The sequence below is a fragment of the Microtus oregoni genome, unplaced genomic scaffold (assembly GCF_018167655.1).
Source record: "Microtus oregoni isolate MIOR12 unplaced genomic scaffold, Mior012 000033F_ref0000390, whole genome shotgun sequence".
Classification (NCBI taxonomy): Eukaryota; Metazoa; Chordata; class Mammalia; order Rodentia; family Cricetidae; genus Microtus; species Microtus oregoni.
In genome coordinates, this window is record NW_024543092.1 from 5,185,685 (window position 1) to 5,193,762 (window position 8,078).

An 8,078-nucleotide genomic window follows, 5' to 3' on the forward strand; every position below is an offset into this window, starting at 1 on the left:
TTAAATTTGTAAAAACTCATTTAGGCATGCTTGTTCTCTCACTCTCTCCAAATGTATGCAATATATTATATATCCATATATGTGTGTACATATATATATAAATATTATATGTTAAACTTCAATATATTTTTCAGAAGTGAAGTACTAGGGGGAGGTCCCCATCAATAAAGAATTTTATGTTCTCATGGATATATGAATTTGGAACCATACCGTGCAATTAAAAAACTAGGGGTGAAATCACGTGCCTCTAATATTGGGGTGTCAGAGAGGCAGAAGGAGGTTTTTATAATCAGCCAATAGAGGTGAGTTGGTAAGTCCTAGGTTTAGTAAGAATTCTTGTCTAAAAAACTGAGGTGGAAGCTGAGTATGGCAGTATTATACAGGAGGGATTCTGGCCAGCCTGATCCTCAGTTATCTCCAGGTCAGGTCAGACCAGGCTACAAAGTAAGATCTTCACACAACCACACACACACACACACACACACACACACACACACACACACCAGAAACCAAACAATGAAACAATCCCCAGATGACAGAGGAAGATACCAGATACAGGCATTAGCCTTTCACCTTTATAGGTGCATAGTAATGTTCGCACAGTAACATATATAGAGACAGTAACAATAATAATATTAACAATGTAAGAATAAGAAAATTAGAAAAAATGTGTTATGGAATGAGAAACAGAAGAAACTGGTTTTAGTCTAAATTTTGCCCTTAGGAAGTATATGAGTTTACTGAATTAGTTTTTGCTTTTTAAGTCTAATTGTATTTATGTATAACAAAGAAATAATGTCTACTTCATATGATAGTAATAAGTAATTTAAGCCAGTTTGTTTCTGGAGATTTCTCCTGGAAAGTTAAATTACAAACCGGCGTGTGATGGTTCAGGAGAGAGATAGGATCTCCAGAAGGCATGAAGAGCCCAGGACTGTAAGGATGATCAGGGATTTGTCTGGAGGTGTGTACTATCTCAAACAGAGCAGCCTTAGGAGGCAGGTGTCTGGTCAGCTCGGAGACCTCATCATGGGCCTAAATGAAGCAATGGTTGTGGACCATGAAAGACAGCAGATCAAGCGCCACATGCTTTGCAGCTGATGGTTCTGCGACTTGACAGCTACACTTCCAACACTTCTATCAAGTTGGCAACGTGTTCCTAGCTTTCAGAAATGGGTGACATTTGTTAACAAGGCTGAGCGTCTCTCAACTGAATATGTGCTTCCGTTCATTGTTTCTTAAACATGTATCAACACAGGAGAGGTTCAGAATATGCCACCCAGGCATATTGATTCCTGGGAGCGAAAGGAAATTGAAAGCCAACATAGAAAAAAACTCTTCACCTTCCCCTCAGTCTCACAAAATGAAGCATGAAACTCCCTTTTAGTGAGGAGAAATTTACATTTTCATTAGGAGAGGTGTCTGTGCTGAGAAGAGAGCTACCAGGCAATCTGAGTCCTGTGAGACTTCAGCTGCTCAAGAAAACCTCTATTCTCCATGGAATTTCTCCTTTATACTTACGTGTGACATTGGTGTGTCCCCCAAACCTCTAGACAGCTCCTTCTGAATCCTAAAAATCAGTTCACTTAGTAATCACTGCGTGTGCTATTTCAAGGATGTTACATCTCTGTTTATTACAACTTAAATATGCAAGCTACATTTGTTCCAGTTGATGAGAAAGCTCAGTAAGCATTTCCTGAGTATCCCAGCTTGTCCAGCTTCACTAGACAGAGGACCCAGAAACGAAAGAGCTTCTTCTGACCTTTATTTGTAGTAATAAGAGGAGCGGCGGGGCTGCCTCCCCGGCACCCCGGCTGCCCCCATGGCTAGCTTATGCCCCGAAATAATTACATGGAAACTGTATTCTTTTAAACACTGCTTGGCCCTTTAGCTCTAGCCCTTACAGGCTAATTCTCACATCCCGATCAACCCATCTCTAATAATCTGTGAGCACCGGTCTTACTGGGAAAGATTCAGCATGTCTAACCTGGTGGCTTGCTTCATCATGTGCATCTGCCCGGGAGAGCGGAGCATGGCATCTCTCTGAGGCGTCCGCTCCCGAGAGGAGAGCTGTGGAGTCTGAGCTCACTTCCTCTTCCTCCCAGCGTTCTGTTCTGTTTACTCCTCCCATCTATCTTCTAACCAATGAGGGCCAAGCAGTTTCTTTTTATTTAACCAATGACCTTCCTCCATCATTTATTTCCAAATGGAAGGCATAAAACATGTGCTGCATGGACACCAGTGGTAGTTAAGGGGGCAGTAGCTACTCCTACTGCAAAATGTTTGTCAGCCTCCCCAAAATACCCAAATAGTTACATGGGTTAATTAAGTCAGCATATTGCTAAATGACTACAAGCTGGGGTGACTATCATTGTCCCAAACATTTCCATTGAGCATGTGTAGGGGCCAGAGGACATCCCCTTTTATCTGTGTGGATCAATATATAAATAAACAGTAAACTAGCTGTAAATTGATTAGGAAGGGGAAAGGTACATAACCTTGGTATACACATATATATTCACATATATACATATGCATACATATATATGTATGCACATATATGTATGTATAGATGTGTGGATAGACAGCAAACACAAATGCATATATACATACATACATAGATCTATATATACATACATATACACAGATACATATCTGAGTGTGAGTGTGTGTGTGTGTGTGTGTGTGTGTGTGCTGTCTTCACACGTGGGTGAGTGGAAATTCTAGAAAATTCTATAGGAACTGTGAATGGGCACTAAAAAGAGTCAGTTTCCTAGGGAAAAGTTTGCTCCAGCTCTGCTATCAAGTTTAACTTTCAGCCTGTTGTGTAACATGAGCTGGCTCTTCCCTGGTGGGCAAAGCAGCAATGGAACTGGAAGTTATCAGGTGTGTTCCCTTCTGTTTGCTCCAGCCGTTGGGGACACGGGAACTTGAGGGGAAAGCCCATCCCTACACTTGTTGCTATTGATGGTGCCACTCCCCAGCCCAAAATGACACTATTTGATGTATCATTTTCCTGAGACGTGACTTAATTTCCTCCCCAGATCCCCTTCGCTGACTACAGAGTGGCAGGTGCATTCTAAACTTGGAAGAAGGAAAGATCAAAGGAGAAATCCAGGCAAATGCTACCAGCTCTCTGATCCTGATCTACCTGGTCCTCATATGACCAAGGAAGAAAGTGCCTACATACCAGAAAATGTGATCAATGCTTCTCTCTCCAGAGATGGGGAGCGGAGCTGGTAAGCAGCAGTAGGAAGTGGCTTGTCACATGAATCAGGAAAAACAACGCTGAGGACATTAAAAATCCAAGGAAGATATTTCGGTGAAGCAGAACCTGTATTGATAACCACATGCCACTTGTCACTGTAGAGTCCCTTACTGTTGCAATTCACTTCCAGTCTTCAGCACAGGCTACAGACCATTCCTCCTTTCTAGATTCCTTTTGTGCCGGTTACTTTAGTGCAACATGCACCATGTAACTCTGTTGTGGAATATTAATATGTGTTACATTCATTTATGTGGTGGAACATTTGCTTAAGGATGCAAAGATGTGTTGCATTTTCTTTATGTCCCATTCGTTTAACACTGTGAAGCTGTGTTACTTTGCCTGTCTAAAACACCCGATTGGTCTAATAAAGAGTTGACCAAGCCACAGCAAGGCAGGAGACAGAATAAGTGGTACTGGCAGGCAGAGAGAATAAATAGAAGGAGAAAAAAACGAGTTCAGAAAGCAAGAGAGTGAGAAGCAAGAAAAGCAAGGAGAGAAGACACCAGGGGGCAGCTACCTAGCTACATAGCCAGACATGGAGAAAGAAGGAAAGAAAGGTATTCAGAACAGAGAAATATAAAAGCCTAGAGGCAACAGATAAACAGACGGATAATTTAAATTAAGAAAAGCTGGCTAGACATAAGCCAGGATAAAGGCGCTCATTCGTAATAAAGAATAAGCCTCCATGCGTGATTTATCTGGGAGTTTAGTGACAGGCTCCAAAAAAGGAAAGAGTAAAGCAAACTGCAACACACCTCTACAATACTGGTTGTTGCTATTGTATCTTAAAACTATCTTGCAGAGGCTTTAAGAGTTTGCACACTTATTGTCAATTTGGCAAAAGCAGAGGCTGGGACCATCTCGCCGGATTTGCTTTTTAATCAGTGGGGTTGTTTGATGATAGGAAATAGATCTTGAGATTTTTGGTTTTTATGACGGGCCATAAAAACAGCCACTCATTTAATAAGATAGTGCAACAAGGCCCTAGGATGCTTGTGTGGTTAATGAATGTGGCAGGATTATTTCCAAATCAGCAAGTCTAAGCGGGAGACAAACAGCCAGTGTTTAAACAATGAAGAACTTTGAATGAAGAATTAATGAGGTGGAGAATTGCTGCTTTTAAGATGAAAAACCCTCATAAACACCCCCACAGTCAAACAATTTCTATTCAAAATGGTCTTTCTGACTGGAAGATGAGAAATAGTCTTGCGTAGGATGTATTCAGATTTAAGTGCACCTCACCTCCACCACCCCCAGCTTCCCACCCAGGAGTCTCCCAGAAGCCAATTTCCAGAGAATGAAGATGTAGTATCCTTTCTGGAATTATCGACCACAGTGAAACCCAGTCAACCTCAAGCAATTTCTCATATTTAATGTCCATTTCTCAAGCCTTGGCCCTAGATACAAAGCAATACTTCCTCCTTATGCAATTTGCTTTTATCAGGATCTTGAAGAATGTTGTAAACAAGTCCCTAGCTGATTTCTTTTTACCAGTACTAACATTAAGCATTTCACCACTGACTGCTCTTAGCCAATGTGTATGCACTGGAGCCTTTTGTTCCCTAATTGTCCTTAATTATGGTTATTTCTTACTTCCTAGATCTCAAAAGACAAGGTAGAGACAGCAGTAGTTTAAAGCTAAGATGTTTGATATGAAATGCATCGGCTGGAAAATACGTAGCCAGCTTCTCATAAACAGATGTATGAGTCCACAACAGCTCCAAGAAACCACTCTTTGATCATATAGTCATTTGTTAACTTTTTAAATGTTTCTTGGCTCAATCTCGGGTAGGTCTTCAACCACTAATATCATTCTTTTCTTCTGACTTCAAAGAGAAACCATGCATGATAACATGTGTTGGAATAGCGTTTGGGTCTTGCATCCTCTCCTTCTCTAATATTTATTAAAATTGTGAATGTATATTATTTACATAAATTAATATGAATCACTGATATTTTCACACACGCATATATTAAGCTTCAATGATTAGAACTTCCTAACTGTCTTCTGTTCCCTCCCCTTCTCGTTCCTTGATAGTCCCTCTTCTACTCTTGGCTTAGTATTCTTGTTTGCTTGATTGCTTGCTTGTTTCCACAGATCAGAGAAAACCTTCAGCAGCTGGCTTATTTGCCTAACACGACGACCGCCACATCTATTCATTTCCCCACAAACAACACAACTTTATTCTTCTTCATGACTGAAAAGAGCTCCTTGTTTTACATATATCTACTTTCTTTATCCACTCATCTGTTGGCTGGCATCCAAGCTAAGTCTATAACTTGGCCACATTAGGCACAGGTACGCAGGCATTGATATTTTGAGGTAATTTAATTTCTTTGGGGTATAAACTAATTGAGATCATCTTTATTCCTTTTGTTGTTGTTGTTTGGTTTTGTCTTTGAAACATCACCTTTTTTTTTATGCTGGCTGATTTTGACTTCACTCTGTAGCATAGGTTGACCTTAAAATCTTGATCCTTCTTATCCCACACCCTACGTGCTAAGGTTATAGGCATATGCCATCACACTTGGCTCTGAATTTGTCTTTTATTTCAAAAAGCCTAATGAGGAATTTTTACCTAATATATAATATAGGAAATTAAGTTGATCACTAAGACATTTTAATAAATTAACTATCAGTTGTTTGGTAATGCCACATTTTAGAAAAAAATAGCTCCTCATATCTAAATTAGATATTGCATCTTATGCCCATCTTTTTCTTGTATAGTCTTCATTCACTATGGCAAATCTGTATTGAGAATTACTATCATAATATCCAAGTGTGCACATATGTATATGAGCATGCTATGCTGCACACCTCTTGGAGTCGGTTCCACAGACTACATACAGTGCCTCTGGAGCATTCTAGTATGTCAAATGATAATTGTCTTTAACCATGTCCACACCACATTGTTGAAATACTGACATGAATAATAAATGTCCATAAAGGAAGTCTACTGCTCCCGTGAATAGGTAGGCAATAGTAACAAACACTGACAACTGATCATTTTGAGATACAGCTTACTAAATTTCTCAAATAGTTGCATGTTTATCTCAATTGTAGATTGCTCTCAGAGCTTATGAGTCAATTGTTTTTTCTTCTTTTTACTTCTCTTCTATGTCTCCATCCAGAAAACACTTTGAGAGCCCTGCATTCATATAATGTACAGTAGTCCAGCTAAATTGAACTGACGCTGTTAGTTTAGCCTAAAGGCTGTTTGACAGCCATTGACTTGTAATAAGGATGATTAGTATATGACTTTAATAAAAACAGTGTATCTGTACAGTCAATGTGTTTCCAATGAATTGGTCCCTTAACATGCCTGTTTTGACCTGCTTCAGATGGGAATTGACTGGATGGCTACTGTTACTTGAAATTTCATTATTTACCCTCTAGGAATGCTGTCATTTTTATAGCATAGTCCAACCATCTAGGTTTCCATAACCTAAGCAATAACTATAACTAGATTTCCTAATTTTACTGGATGGGCTATAGAAGGAAATCCTCTGAGGGCTTGCTACATTCTTTTGAGTTGCTTCTTACACATAGTGGAGGATTTTTGTATTACACATTCTTGCCACCTTAAATGCCCCTTATTAAAATAAAGATCATGAAGATGAATGGACAGGGAGAGATGTCTATACTGGCCGGAGGCCTACAAAGCACTTTGATATGAGGTTCCTGTTCAAGAAGATGCTGTGCAACCAGCCATATGAGTTATCTGAAGGAAACAGACAGCAAAGCCCTGACAGGGAAGATACATTAACAGAAGAAAATAAATACCAAAAAGGAAGAGGAAGAGGAGAAGAAAGGAACAAATGAAGGAAGGAAAAAAAGAAGGAAGGAAAGATGGAAAGAAGGAAGGAAGAAAGAGAAGAAGGCAAGAAATCATGAGATAGTAACACCTTACATAAGAAGAAAGCACATAATCAAGGGGACAGCAAACCAAACCAGTGACATCCAGGAAGAAACAGAATGTAGAATTATAGACGTAACAACATCAAAACATGGTTCACTAAGCACTGGAGAAATGGAGGCTAATTTCAATGCATCGTGTTCAGCCACACCTCACACTGACACCCACAATGTGTTCTCTTGAATCTATAAACTAACTAACTAACTAACTAACTAACTAACTAACTAACTAGGGTTAGCCAGGCAGTAATGGCACACGCCTTTAATCCTAGCACTTGGGAGGCAGAGGCAGGCAGATCTCTGTGAGTTTGAGGCCAGCCTGGTCTACAAGAGCTAATTCTAGGACAGGCTGTAAAGCTACAGAGAAACACTGTCTCAGAAAAAAAATCAAAAAACAAAACAAAACAAACAAACAAAAAAACCCAAACTCTAGTTAAGCTCCTGAGAAGTCTCCTCTTATTCCCTTTTAATAATTATGATAGATAACCTTCATTATCAAGTGCATTTTGAATCCCTATGGAAACACATGGTTATGAAGGTGTTTCCAAAAATGTTTAATTGAAGACAGAAGACCTACCCTGAACTGGGGCAGAAACATGCCTTGGGCTGATGTTCCAGAGTGAAGAAAATAAGAAAATATGCTGGGCTCCAGCATTCATCTTTCTCTGCTTCGTGATTGCAGACATAATGTGGCCACCTACCTCGTGTTCCTATTGCCACGCATTTCCTGCCAGCATGGAGCAGACCACCATCAAACTGGGATCCCAAATGCACACTTCCTTCCTTAGGCTTTTTGGTGAGGTGTTTGGTCACAACTGCTAAAAATGTAACTAGCACAGTAACTGCTTGTTGCCCGGAAAAGCACAAGTGGGTCTTACCTTCTGACTGTCTAGA